The sequence below is a fragment of the Corvus moneduloides genome, chromosome 5 (assembly GCF_009650955.1).
Source record: "Corvus moneduloides isolate bCorMon1 chromosome 5, bCorMon1.pri, whole genome shotgun sequence".
Taxonomy (NCBI): Eukaryota; Metazoa; Chordata; class Aves; order Passeriformes; family Corvidae; genus Corvus; species Corvus moneduloides.
This window is the reverse complement of record NC_045480.1, coordinates 13,137,351-13,152,703: the sequence shown is the minus strand read 5'-3', so window position 1 is coordinate 13,152,703 and position 15,353 is coordinate 13,137,351.

Here is a 15,353-nt window from a genome sequence, read left to right as displayed (position 1 = left end):
TTAAGCAGGGAACACTTTACACATGTGAATCCTTAGCTCTCCCCTCATTTTTTGCCTTTTGCATTATTTGCTTTGGAGCACTGCAGTTCCCTGTGGGAACTGTCCACATGCCATTCTACAGTCCAGGTATTACAGTTCTGTCCCTGACCATGTGTGCTCATGCTCCCTCTCACTCTGCTTTCCTTGCAATGGTGCCTAAGGCAAAATGTGGGTATCTGCCAGTCACTAGCTCTGTAGGTTTCCTCTTGTCGGAAACTATTTTTGCATTTACTTATCCCAAGAGAAAATAGAAATTTGAGTCTGTTCCCACGAGGATTCTGTTGCTTGGAAAGGACAAACCTGCAATTTATGAGCCTCCTAACTTTTTAGTTGTCTCTGGTTTCGCAGTGATTTTATTTTCTCTGTTGTATTTTTGAGGAATTACTATAGGGTAAGTTTTAAACAAACCATGTTGCAACCTTTGTGCTCTTCTAACAGAGTGTTGGAGGTCCGGAGGAATGTGTAAGTCTGTCATAAAGTGGCAACTTGAGATACTTTTAAACACATAGGTTAGATCAGGTCCTAGGTTATTATCAGGTGCTTTGTGCCAAGAGGACAGTTCTGTTGCACTAAGGATAATTCCCCTTGCTTGGCAGCATTTCTTTCTGTGGGAGTTGTTTCATGAACAACGTGAAAGTTCTCAAAACTGCTACCAGACTGTGAATGCTGTTTGGAGGGTTTGTTAAAACACCCCATTGCAATGTGGCATCTTTGAGAAGGAAGTAGAGCAAACACTGGAAGGAGGAAGCTGTTCCATCTGCGTTTGTGCAGCTGGAACCAGAAAAAGAAGCAGCTGCAGCACTGGGAAGGTTTTACAGTGGGGATACTGCAACACGTGTATCAGACAACGAGGCCCGTGGAAAAGAAATATCTATGGTCTGATTCTTGACAGATGTTTCAGAGATGTTTATTTCCCCAGCCCCATGGCCGGAGCTCTGCCCAGGAACTGTTCCAGTCACGGGACCAAGGGTCCTTCTGCCCGCGCAGGGAACACAAACCAACCCATGGGAACGAGGCTGAGCAGGGACAGGGAAGCCCCGTGTCTGTGCCCTCAGGGCCCCTCTCCCAGGGCTACACGGCGGGGGAGGGACCCCGACAGGAAGGAGCACTAAGAACTGTTGTTTCTAGCTGGCTTGAAGGAAAAGCTGAGCAAGAGAGAAATTTCAAAAGATTAATAGATGGACTCAGATGGAAGAGAATGAATTTTTTTGCATAGAGTAAGATTCTTTTGAATTAAGAAACCCCATCCCTGCAGCCACTTTGCAGTGAGAATATCACTGCCTGACTGCAAGAAAATGTATTTTGCTTTTGGGTTTCCAAAATCAATGTCATGTCAATTTAGTGTTGCATGAGCTTTTCTCAGGGAGACCTCAGTGGAAAATTACCTTGAAAGAGGATCTTTCCTGTAACCTAATAACTTCCTATGCCAACCCATAGGTCTGTAATGAAGAGGATATTTGAATAGGAATAGAAAATACAGTTTGATAATCCTAATGCTGCCATAAACCTGGCCCAGCTGGAGAGGAGCAGCTACCCTGTGGCTTTGAAGAACAGGTGGAAACTGTGACACAAATGCTGAGCCAATGGTATTTTACAAGCAGCAGACACCCATCCATAGCTATTGCTTGCAAACACCCGCAGCCAGGGTGCTGAGGGGGATGGATGAGCATCAGTCCTTTGGCCAGTACCAGGCATTGCAGTGGTGCCATTATAGTTGATGTAAATTACATGCTATTGAAGAAAAAAAATTTTTGGGAAAAAGATGTTAACCAACCTGGCCTAGTAAAATTGGAAGACTGCTAATTGTTAATTCTTGGAATAATTATCCTGCAGCTCAGAGCTGCTCTTTGTCTTGCAAACTTGAATCACTTTTGTTTACAGAAGGTGCAGGTGACCACTCAGGGCTTTGTTTGGGTTTTTTCAGTGCAGACATATTTGTCATTTGACTCCTGAACAATATATAAAAAAAAAAATCAAATTAGTGTTTTGACTTTGGAAGGCATTACTGTGGTTATTTTGATTATGAGCATTAAACCTACACAAAATGCAACCTGCCACTTTTATGTGTGTGCATAGGAAAAGGAGACATCATATAATTACATTTAAGTTGAAATAACTCCCCTTCCAAAAAAAATAAAATCCTCTGCTTGAGACTTATTATCTAGTTCAGTTAGAACTGAAAAAGTTGTATAAGGAAGAAGGACTTCACTAGGAAGGACTTACTGCTTGTTTATTGCCTATTGCCATTGAGCACAGAGTGTTTTTGTGGTCTAATACTTCATCTGCATTCTCTCACACTCTTTTTAAACCTGGCCTACTGATGTTTCTTGAATTCAGAGGTTGTGCTTTGTTTCCATGGCTTCTTCAGCAAATTCAAATATGCTTAACCTCCTGTTGATAATTTTACAGGGAAGTAATTGCTACACATGAAGTATTCCCAAAACATCTAAGTGGCATATACAAGAGCAAGCCAAATTTAAGACAAAATCAGTGTGAAGCAAGTGGAACTGGCCCCATTGGCCATTTGCTTCTGGAATCCACTTTTTTCTTTCCGTGCATTGTCTTCCCCACTGTGGGTAGCTCCATTCATACGTGGACAGCTGCATTCAATTCTTGCTGCTCACTTCATGCCACTTACCCACCCCTCATAATCCAGACCAGAGGTTAACGTATTCTAGCTCAGTAAGGAAACGTGTAGAGGCATATAGGTAAACAGAGCTGTAATATTTTATAAATTCTCCAGGCTACATGTTTTGGAGTGTGTGCTGGGATTTTGGATATTTAGCTTTCTTGCTAAAGAGCTTGTCTGCGAAGTAGTATGTTAGATAAACATGTCAAGACATACAGATGGTCCTGCTTGAGCAGAAGACTTAATAGAAAGCAAATAAACATGAGCTTTATAGACAGATTCAAAGGAAAAAAATGTGATAGCTTGGGAAATATATCCGAAGGACAACTGAAGTGCCTTAGATGCAGCTATTTGGTAATTCAGTATGCTAATGACTTCAAAGTGACCTGTGCTCCACTGTGCTGCAAATAGATTTCTTTGTATTGGTACACACAGACTTGTGCTTTCTGGTCCACAGCCTTATTCATTAATCCTTACTGACATCTATTATTGAATTTGCCTTCTCTAAACAGTTGGTTTCCACCTCTGCTATTAATTCTCCATCCTAGAAAATAGATAAAAACTACCTTTAAAACACAGCCTAGTGAAGACACAAGCTAGTGACTCAGCCATCCTTTTTTTCTGAAGACAGTACCCCTACTGTTTAAATATAATTTTTTTCTTCTTTGTAGTTGATATTCACATGTGTGTTCAGATCTGACAACAGTTTTGTTCACTTGGTGAGGGAATTTTTCCTGGAAGGTTACAAAAGCCCATTAACAGAAGCGCACAATGCAGTGCTGAGGAGCGTGCATGCATGAACTACAAGTCTGCCAGCTTTTTGTGAAGCTCTGCATGGGGCAGTATACTGAAATAAAGCCTTTCAGACCCTTTTAATGTAGTTCTGACCTTCCACTCTATATTAAACAGATGACTGGAACCAGAAAGATAGGTCATTGTGATTGCAGTTAATATTTGTAAGGACCAAAGCAGCTCTCAGCCTTTGAGGTAGAAGGGAATCATCTTAAGTGTGAAAATGTATCATCACAAGAAAGGAGAGGATCAAAGGAAGGCCAGCTGGTGCTCGGACATCTTTTCATAACCTTTATTACAATGCTAGAATACACTAACCTCAATGGGAAGTCCATTCAGTTCATGTATTTCAAACAGATAATCTGTATTCTGGTGAAACAAAGAACATGAAAAAAAGCCCTTTCTAAAAAGGAGGTGGTCAGCACAAATTGCCTATGATTTAATCATTTTGGTTTTCTAAAATCAGCTTAACTTTTTCAATGCAAATATATGAATGTTTAACATGCTTATTTTAGAAGTGATTGAAAATTTGTAAAATTCAGGTGCAGAGAGTTCTGGCAGCTTTTACTGTGTTTTACTTCCACTTCAGAACAAATACCCTCCACATATTCACTTGCCATGTACAAAAAGTAAGACATAGTATTTCAGGAAAAAAAACCCAACAGAACAACCATAAACATTAAATTATCCAGAAGGCATGTATATGTGGAGTCATGAAAAGGCCAAGATTAGGGCTGACTAGTTTTGACAAATATCCAAAATTTAGGTTTGGGCCTTCAGGGAACATCATACCACTGTAAACACATGTGAAATTAGCAATATCAAAGCAGAAAATCAATGAAGATTGCTCTCTGTTGGTCAGCTGCTACAGTAAAGTCCTGTGCCCACAGGCTGAGGGCTGTGCTACCAGATCCATGCTAAATGGATAGGGAAAAGCAGTGGGACTGTGGTGGAAAAGAGGTGGGAACTTCTGCCATGATATTTTTTAGATGGGGAATGCTGTAGATCACTAGAACATCAAAGTTCAAACTCAAGTGTTAAATCATTTAGTCATTGCTTTTGGATTTGGATTTCAATAAATCCCTTTCTGGATTTGTTCTGTGGATGCAGACTGGGGAAAGTATCCCTTCTACTCGTTGAGCAGGGACTTGCTTCCAGCCAATTCTATTAAACTTTTTGACTATAGATTGACACCAATGTCAGAATTGCATTATTTATGAAGTTAGGACTTGACAGGAAATGCAGCAGTCAGTCTCTTAATACTGCAAAATGCCAAATGGACAAAAGGATATTACCTTTTCCTATCCAGAAAGTGATGGCAGACAGTTACGGCATCAGCTGGATAAAAACTGCAGCCTGTGGAGCAGATCTGAGGGGCACTGAAATTCCAACAGCTCCAGGAGACGCAACTTCATTTCAATTCAAAAGTCATTAAAATAATTCCTAATTTCTAAAGCTCAGAAGAAATGGTATTTAATTTCTTTTTCTCCAAGTAATTTGCATGTCAAATCTCTCTCCCTCTCTCTCACACACCCTCTCCCCCTCTCTCTCCTGTCAGTGATGTCTCTCTCAGCAGCTGTCTAGTCATGAATCACTCCCGTCATCTGAAGCATATTTTTAACACTTCTGGACGTGCTCTAAAAGCAAATGCTGTTAAGCAAACAATTTGCACTGTTTTTCCATACACTCCCTTCACTTCCCAAAAGCTTTCATAATCATGACTTTAAAAGCTGGGTCACAGGGGAATCAGGTACTGGAAAATACAACCTTTTGTACTTGTGAGAGTATCATAATGTTACATCAAGTTCTCATGTAATGCAGATATTGCCTGACTTGCAGAAGGCTTGAAGTTGCCTGAAGCTTGAGAATTCAACTTCATTAAGATTCATATAAATGTTGCCTTTGGTTTCACCCATTGTATTCTGCACCCTCTCAGCTCAAACTTCACTTTGAGTTTAGGAATTGAGCAGACAAAAAGAAAATCACTGTCAAAGCTTAGTTCAGCTGCTGTTACGGTAAAGTAGATTAGATTACGCCATGTTTGCTTCAGAGACGTTTCTTTTCAGCCTGAAATGGAGAACGTAATCATGGAGTTGATAAATTATTTGCCTTGTAATCATGAGTTTCAGAGTTACCAGAAAAATTACATTGACCAAAAAGGTTTTTATTGTAAAATGTTCTCTGTTTTTCTCATCTATTCTTTGGCAGAAGGATGCCCGCTGAGACCTTAGGGCACCAAGGATATTTGCTAAGTGCCTGGAAGGCCTTTGGAACCATCCAGTAATAAGTCAAAGAGGAAGAAAAGTGTATTTTGTTCTTCTGCCACTGGCTAGTAAGTGACTCTTCTGATAATTTGAATATTTGTCAGGAATACAAGTTTTTGATCTCCAGCTCCAGATCCAAATGATTACAATAGCACATGGGTGAAACAGGAATCCTGACTGTGACCAGCTGGAAAGAACTTTCTTTTTCCAGATAATATGTGGCTTTTAAATACCCAGGACCAAGTTATTTTTATTTTTGCGAAGACTAGAAAAAATAAGCCTAAAGGATGCTTTTCACCACGTACTTCCACTTCATGTTTGCATCTGGAACTTTTCTTTCTTGCTCCTTTGATGTCACATCCCTTTGTATTTTTTAAGTGCTTAGAAGAACCCTTCTGTGACAAAACACTAAATAATACTCGAAGTCTGGAAGCCATCTCATGTACTTCTGATAAGGAGTGCTGTCATATGTGGACAGCGATACGAATGAGCACCTTGAGTGCTCTGACTGTCCTGGGTATATCATTTCATCTTTCTGAGTAGCCTGGCTGTAGAGGAATCATCATAGCTTTATCACATTGAAAAGCTTTGTTTTAAACAAGAACGCTTTGTCAGCCACCAGTAATCACATCACCACTATTCAGAAGTTTAATGATATGATTTGTGCTACCTGCTGTTCTCAAAAATCCTTCCCTCTGAAAAGAGGATTAAATAAAACCTACCATTGGAAGGGGTTAGCCCTTGTCATTGCAAGAAAAGCCTAACGTACTGTAAGTGCCTAGAAATTAGAAGACAAAAAGCATTTCAAAATATCTGTGGCCATCTGTAGGTCACATTCACGATGCTTTAGGCTATATCCACATGACTGTTGAATGTGTGGTTCGTATCAAATAATAGATTCCTTTACCGGTCCCTTGTTCCTCCATGAATGCAAGCTGAGCGGTTTATTTCCCCCCGTGAATCCCCAGCGCCGATGCACCTGATGCACCACTCCCAGGCAGAGGGTTCAGAGCCCGTTTGCCCGCCGGGTGGCAGTGAAAGCCCGAGCTACAAAGCGGCTGGGCTGGGCTGGGCTGGGCTGGGCTAAGCCGCTCCGCTGCGGCCCTCCGGAGTCGTGTTTTCCTGCCGCACATCCGCGGCAACCAGGCTGCGGCTTTATCAGCAGTGATAAATCTCATTCCGTTATGTTAGGAAGCGATAATGTGCTAACTGGTTTGTTATCCGCATCTTTAATAAACTGCAAGGACATGATTTCTTGCCTTTGGGCATACCTGCCGAGCAGAGATGGAGATTGCACTGCCAGCGACAGCCAGAACGTGGATATTGTGATGTGTGACATAAACACCATTAGTTCTGTGATGTGTTTTATCTCGTGTTTTATCACGGTGCTTCGTGACCGTGTGCTCCCGCCTTATGCCTCAGCGCTTCCCAGCTATTTCTCTTGCTGCAGGTTGTCACACAAAGTAACCCAGTTCCTTGGCACTCCTGCAGAGGTCCCTTGGGAAACACTCTGGCCCCCTGGCAAAGCTCTGTGGGCTCTTGGGACCTCTTACATTTCCTGATACTATTTTTTAAACAAACCCTTAACCATTTCCTTCACATGAAGTGAAAATGCTCAGCACAACAAGGATTTTTAACACAGGTCTAATTTGATCTTACTGGCAGCCACCTTCTGCCATTCTTCGACTGTACGATGCCCACCTGCCAACTTAGGAAGTCATTCCCCACTAACTCTCCCTGCAGAACAAGTGTTTCGCCTTCTGCTTCTGGCAAGGATCTGAAAGTATTGCACAACTGCATGTGTTCAGGCTGAAAGAGCAGGGATCACAGAACCCAGACAAAGCATGAACAGCGAGAAGCTGTCTGTGATCAGAGTAATTACAGTATGAGTGGGAAATGCAAGATTGAATTTGTTCAGCAGTGCCTTCTCCAGAACAGGAGGAGAATAGGTCAATAATAATAATTTTTTAAAAAATCTGAAAGTATTTCCTGTTAGAGTAAGCAGATAGTCTCTTTAAAAATTTACAAAAACTAAACCCCAAATAGTAAAGTGAAAAGTTTGGATTTTGGTCCCTACATATAATTTCCAGGGATGTCCCGATATGGAGTTTCAATATTTGGCTTTGTGATTGTGGCTGCACAGCTTGGTAATAGATACAGATCAAACACTACCATTAGTTTTAAACCTTCTTACACACCTGGCAGCAACAAAGGTGTAAGGTGTTATGAGTCAAACAGAATGACTTTGCCGATACTACAGCTTTACAACCCATCGACATTTCATTGCTGTACCACTTGTGGTGAGTGCTGTTATCACTGTAACTGGAATTGCCCCGTTGTTAGTACCTGTGCCAGGCCAAACAGCAGACTGCTTAAAGTGATACGGGATGTGCCCCTCCCTCTTGCTCCAACAGGGATTTGACCGCTGTAACATTTTCAGCTCTGTTCAGTTGTATTTTTCCAAGGGAATCTTAAGTAAATGTCACTGTATTTATTCACATGTTATTACTCTTTGAAAGCACTGTGCTTTCACAGAGTAACAACTTCCAAAAGTTTTCAGAGTGCACAGCAAGTGCTGTGATAACCAGAAGTTATGCTTGTTTATCATATTTTAAGCATTCAGCTCTACCAGAACTGTCAATTGCTTTATTAGAAGGCAGTTTTGTAATAAAGGTCTGTTCAAATACTATTCCACAAAACCATTCTAAAAGAACTTGAGCCAATTATTTTCTAGAAAACAATTACTTTCCAAATATTTTTAATATTTTGGCAATAGTAGTTTCTTGTTAACTGGGTTTTCTTTAAGTAATCTAAATGAGTTATGTACACTGGATGTAAAGGATATTCAGGCTCTTTGTTAGACTTATGAAAGCACTGAGGTATCTCAAAAAGACACCTTCTGTACCTACCTATAACCATAGAAATATGTAAAAATGTCTCTAAAAGTTGACTTTGAGTTTCCAGCAAAGCTGGTCACTGGTTTTCTTTGGAGTTTACAATGCATGTTGGGTTAGTTACACTACTGAAGGAATGTATGGTCCATATTTGCTGTCTATATGTAGACACTGTTTCTTGTAGTTATTTATGCTTGACATAAACCTAATTTTTCCCAAAAGAGAGTAAATACAAGCTTGATGAGGATGAAATGTCTTTGCAGAAACGGAACTGCCACTGTATGATGTGTTCTGTAAGCATGATGACACTGTTTGGAGTTTTTTTTAAAAAACTAAACCATGTCCCAAACTCACATAGTTTTAGCCTAAGCAAAAATCATGTTTTGAACAGGCTTAAATTTATCTGAAATTCCATGAGTTTTCCTCCTCCAGAAAAATGCCTTGAGTAAGACAGTAATTGCACACATTAAGATCACAAGCTTTTGCCGAAAGAAAATGTTAGAGACTTAGGCTTACTGAAGTTCAATATGATCTAGTTTAAGAAAAAATGTCTGTATGGATTAAAAGTTCTTCCCTTGCAGTGAGGAGAAGGCAACTAGTCCTTGCTGCTGCTGCTACTTCTAGAATGTTCTCTAATATCCTGAGCTGCCCAGTAGGACTAGACTGGCAGAACAGACAGGATAGTTCTTGAATGGCTGATGTCCTCCTTTAGTAGAAGTGATAGATTCTTCCTTGTCACTGCCAAATATTTCCTTACACTTCTTTTTGATTTTCTAATAGTCAACATGTACATATGATAATTGGAGGCAGATGAAAACAAGAACAGACTACTGGGAAACAACAAAAATATCCACCGGCTCCTCTCTATGTCCGTTGAGCTGTCGCTTTATGACCCTATGACTGCCTGCAAATTCTTTTGATGGTATGAGCCAGTTGGATTGAGTTCAGCTGAGCAAAATGTAGTGAGGCAGCTGGGAATGTGTTAGAATATACCACTTTGGACTTTTCTGTAGGAAAACCTGGAGATTCTCACTAAACTACTACTATTAATTAGCTCAGCCGTCCCAACACTCTTGAGGAATTGTCCTTTTCCGTCTCTCAAGCCTGGGGCCTGATTTGCTTTTCTTTTGGAATTCATCTTTGTCTGCAATAGGAAATGGAATAGGGAATTGTTAGTTCATCTTTGTCCAGTGCTTTGAAGACGTAAAATATTTTTGGAAGCTGCTAGGTACAACTGCCCTCAGGGAAACTAATACAACATTTGCTCCCCACAGCCCTTAGTGGAGTATTCAAGGAGATCCCTTCTTTCCTGCTGTCCCCAGAAGACAACTGGATGTCTTTACTGCCAGTTCTGATTGAAGACACTGATTCAAGAACTGAGTTTTTGGAGAGTCTTGAATGTGTTTGGTAGATTTCTTCAGTTGATGTATATTAACATTCAGTGGGAACCTTGTCTTTCTGGAATTATTCCTCATTTGTCATTCTTATTTTCTATTTTTCACTATGTTTTCATTTTGACTAATTCTTTTTCAAAAGTGCACCATGTTTAGAGATTTGATTGATTTAAAATTCATAAGTACTGGATTTAGATTTCTTAGCATGTAGGGTGCTTAATGCCCTTAGTTGCAGTTTCCTAAAGTAACATAAGTAATTCAAATACAGCGGGGACAGTGCTGCAGATTTTACAGAATACAAATAGGGGGGTTTACGTTCTTAGATCTCTTGCTGTGAAGTACCAGTAATCCTGTGGTAGTCAACATCTGTGCTGTCTGGATGTAGTTGGTCTTGGGTTCAATTTTTTCAGCTAGCAGGGAAAGAATTATTCCTGTGGCAACCAGATCCTGCAGGGTTAATACTATTTCTTTGAAGTTACTACTGAAATTGCTTGCTACATCCTTTCGTCGTCGTTTTTCAAAGTGTCTCCTGTTGCATGGATTGTCAGTTTAAAGGAATGCAAAATGGGTTACCAGGATAGGAAAAACTCTGCTGTTTTAAAGCTCTAATCTTACAGATGAGTGTGATATGCAGTGCAAATAAGCTGCACTACATATCACAGCTTTTTGCTTTTACAGTTCTTAATAACAGGCAAGTGTAAAACCCTTTCCATCCAGAATATAAAACTAATGATATTATATGTAAATATCAATACATTTTTAATCCAAGTGTACCCTTCTGATATTAGTTAATTAGCTACACAGTTCTACTTCATTCATTGAGTTACTTTCTTTCACACGGGAATAGTCCAAAGCTGAACCAGGAGAGGTTCCAACTGGACATTAGGAGGCATTTCTCTGCCAAGAGGGTGGTCAAACACCAAAAGAAGCGTCCCAGAGAGGTGGTTCATGCCTGTGATGGTTTAACACAGCCCGGTTTTTGGTGGGGGTGGGAGAAAAGTTGCTTGAAACTTCTATGTCTGGCACAGAGCCAATCGCTGAAGGCTCTGACGATGGGCAGGTAACTAGCCCAATTAGATAAGTTGGTACCGCCTCTGTGATGACATATTTAAGAAAGGAAAAAGGGTGGGAAGCTCTCTTTTCGTCTCCTGAGGGTTGGTGAGGAGGGGGCTGGGATCCATCCCACCAGGGGCTGCCGAGGCCCTCCCGAGGCCGGAACTGCACAGCCGGGGCCGCCCGTGAGGTGCCGGCAGAGACCGTGTGGCCGGCGACGAAACACGGCAAACAATTCCCCAGTATGGAGCCCAGACAACATCAACCTTTTCAGTGCAGTGAAGCTCTAGAAGAACTTTTCAATTGGTGGAACTTGAGAACCTACAGACACCAACTTTCTCCCGAGTCAGAGAAAAGGGAAAAGTGAGGACACATGAAGAGAACCAACATGGCAGCACCGAGGTCAGTGAAAAGAAGGAGAGGGAGGAGGTGCTCCAGGCACCGGAGCTGAGATTTTTTCTAGAAGCCGTGGTGAGGACTATGGTACAACAGGGCTGTTTCCCTGTAATTCGTAAGTGCATGGGGGGGTACAGAGATCCACGTGCAGCCCATGAGAAAGAGTGTCCATGCTGGAGCGAGGGGATGCTGAAAAGCTGTAATCTGGTAAGGAACTCGAACAGAGAGAGAGGACCTTTGTTTCCAGAGACAGAGAAAGAAAACCCTTGCTTCCAAAGTAGAACAGCTCATCATTAAAAGGCTAAACCCCATGAACTAAAATGACCCACACTGGGCAGTTGTGGGAAGACTGCTTGACCCGTGGGAGGGATTTCACATTGCAGCAGGTTTGGGCACACTGCTGTTTGTGAAAGTTAGAACCACACTAGAGAAATTCACAGAGAACTGTCTCCTGTGGGAGGGATCCCATGGCACAGCAGAAGAAAGAAACTCTTTTCCTTAAGTGTACTGAAGAAAGACTTTTACGAAGTGAAAGACTGACCAAAACCACCCCATGTTTTGTTTCCTTGTACAGTCGGTGGAAAGAGAGAGGGACTGGGAAGGAAAGGTGTTCTAAAAGTTTATTTTAGTTCTTATTACCCTTTTTACTTTTAGTTCTGTTTTTCTTTATACTGTTTAAGTTTTGAACCTGTTTTGCCTTAAAGTGTTTTTTCCCCTAATCCTTAACTCATTAACTTTTTGTTTTAATTCCCCCTCCTCTGCTCAGCTGTAGCAGAGAAAAATAAGTGAATAGTTTTTTTCCGTGAGTGCCTGGTGCTTGGGCAGCATCAAACCCCAACAATGCCCCGAGCCTGTCAGTGTTCAAGAGGCATTTGGACACTGCCCTTAATAACTTGCTTTAACTTCTGCTCAGCCCTGAATAGGTCAGGCAGTTGAACTAGAAGATCAGTGTAGGTCCATTCCAGTTGAAATAGTCTGTTTTATTCTAAACCATTATTCCATTCCCATAATTACCTTGCTCTGCCCACCCTGAAAAATAAGAATATTTCAGTAAGCACAGTACCTTGTTTTTTAGTAACATCTCTGTTTGCTGTTTTGTTTTTCAATGTACTATATTGAAAGCTTTAAAAAAAAAATACTTCAGTGGACAGCTGCTGCAGTCTAGACACCCAAGTCTAATAATTCATTACTTTCTAAAAGGAATAATTCATCATTTCAGTAAAGGTGGCTGGCTCATTCATGAGTTGCTTTGCAGGCTCCCTCTTATTTTTCACTTGTTAAGTCATCTGGAGTGAGCAGATGTTTTGTACATCCCCCTCTTTTGTCTTTTGACATTAAGATATCTGTGTAAATAAGCATATTTAGGAGTCACCAAAGACCCGCCATAGTCAATAACAGAATTGTCTACTGATTTAGGCTCCTCTGTCATTTGGCTGTTTTCGAAAACTTCTCCCATAATGCTACACCACTTTCCATTCTTTTCAGCATTCCTTCTTATCATATCTTTAAATATCAAACATCTTTTTAAGATGCTGGCCTTAATTATCAAAAGTGATCTTTAATTTCCTATGCCTCACAATGTAAGTGCCCAATAAAAAGTGAATCTTGACAAGCTGGCTTCCTTCCCTTGAAGCCTGTGAGATTCTGTGCTAAAGACTGAGATACTCCAAAATCACTTGGTGCTTTGGGCAATTTCAGTCAGTGAATATTGAAGTGAAAGTGACATCTTCTTAGAACTCCATCACAAGTACAAATTGAATGAAAGAGCACAGACACAAAAGATACAGAGCTTTGAATTTACGTGTACATTAGAAAATGTCTGATTGCTTTTCTTTTTTCCTCTGGCCAAGTTCTATTTGCAAGCTGAAATAAAGCACAATCAATGCCATGTGCAAAAACTTAAATGGCAGCTTTTGAAAAATTGTCCCATTAACCTGATGAGTTTCTAATTACAGTAAGACATAAGAGCTTTTTTTCTCATGCTATGTAGGATTTTGTCCTAACAAGTTTTTTTTTTTAAAAGCTACTCTGCTGTTAAAATAATTTAACTGCAGTGTTTGAGTATAATTTGTCCTATATTTCTTTTGCTTTCTCTGAGGAGTTACATAACTTTTTCATTTCTAATGAGGTTTCCTAAATATAAATTGTGATGTTATATTATGCACCTCCTGTGGCTGAAGACCAATTAATTTGAAGTGGTTCAAGGCCAAAGAGAAGTCTAGGATCACATTCTAGCATTCCTGGTGAAAGATTTGTTTATGCACTTCTTCAAAAAAAAAAAAGTGGTTTAGTGGTTAAGTCCAGCTTCTGTTGAAATTGATCTTATCCTTTAAATTCATTTAATACTCTAAATTAATAGAAGATCTTTTTGGGTAGCTACATGACCTTATGTTACTTGGATGCTGTTTGAAATCCATTTGTATAAGAGCCAAAACATTATTGTGTTTCTCTAAATCAGGTAACTTTAGCCATTTAAATGACTGTTTAAATCATAAGCAGGATTAACCTGGCAAGAGATCAGTAAAAGATCAACCTCAGTTTACCCCTAAAGCTGTGCTTCCTTGCCTTTAAGTCTATCCCATCACTGCTGTCTCCCCAAATCCCTCTGCCAGACAGAGCTTTGCCTCCTCGTCACAGGACTGTCACTTTTCTGCCCCAGCTTAGCAAAGTGGTGGGTCTGATAGGCCTGGAGAACAATTCATCTGTTTGCACTGATTCTCCACTCCCTTTCTCCCCCAGACCCAGACCATTCATCTCTCTGCTGTATTTTGTCACCTTCTCTTCACCGAGAGGTGAACCTGCAGGCCTACAGATGGTGTGAGGAGGCACAGGACATAATCTGCCTTGCAGCACAATTTATCCTTTCTGCTGCACCTGCAAGCTCAGAGCACTGATTCTCAGAGCAATCCTTCTGGCTTTTACTGCCCTGTATTTTATGTGGGTGTATCACTGATGGTTTTGTCAGCACTTGAGAAATGCTGCTCTCGAGAATCTGAGTGGTTAGAACGTCTTCTGTCTTAGCATTATTCCAATGTGTGGACTACATTCTTTCTGAAAAACCTTATTTAGATGTCTGTTAATGAATTCAGGATGATTAACCTAAGGATGCCAGACTTGAAAAATGGTTCGATGTTTTAAAGACTTTCACAGCTTTCCAGTGACCATTTCTCAATTTTCCCCAAAGAGGAATTCAACCTCATCCTTTTCAGTAATTTTGGAAATAACAGATGTGCCTTCTTCAGTATCAATACCTTTATTTTTATTTGACAGTTCTTCAAATGTGACAGTAAGTGAAAATCACTATTTTTTCATATCGCTATTTTCTGTCATCAAGGTATCACTATCACTTTTGTTCATGCACAGCTTCACAATTTATTTATCCATTACCCATTTCAGTATGAATGTCACAATTCTAGAGTTGTTCACACATAAGCCTCTCACATACAGAAATCCAGGAATAAAATCCTAAAGAAAAAGTTAAGTTTTAGCTTCACTGCTTTCCCAGTCTGGATTTGCTGGGCAGAGAGAAGGGCTAAAGGGGCTGTATAAATTTAGCCTGGTGAGGTGAACTCCTGGTTGTGTCATGTGCCAGTAGCCATGCAGCTGGCTCTACCTGGCTGGCTTCACCAGGCCTTTCCTGCACCTCCTTTAGCACCTCACTTAATCCAAGTTTCCCTATTGCTGACTAAGAGTTTAATATAATTTCTGAAGATTATTGGCTTCCTAAAAAGGATTGGTGAGAATGCTCTTCTTCTTTGGTATTTGTAAGTAACCTCAGATACCAAAGGGACTGGATGCTTTAAGGTAAATAAACTGCTGGGACAGCTGACAAACAACAATAGGTAGCGCTGCTTTCCTTCAGCAGAGTTTGTTCCCTTTCACAAATGCTTAT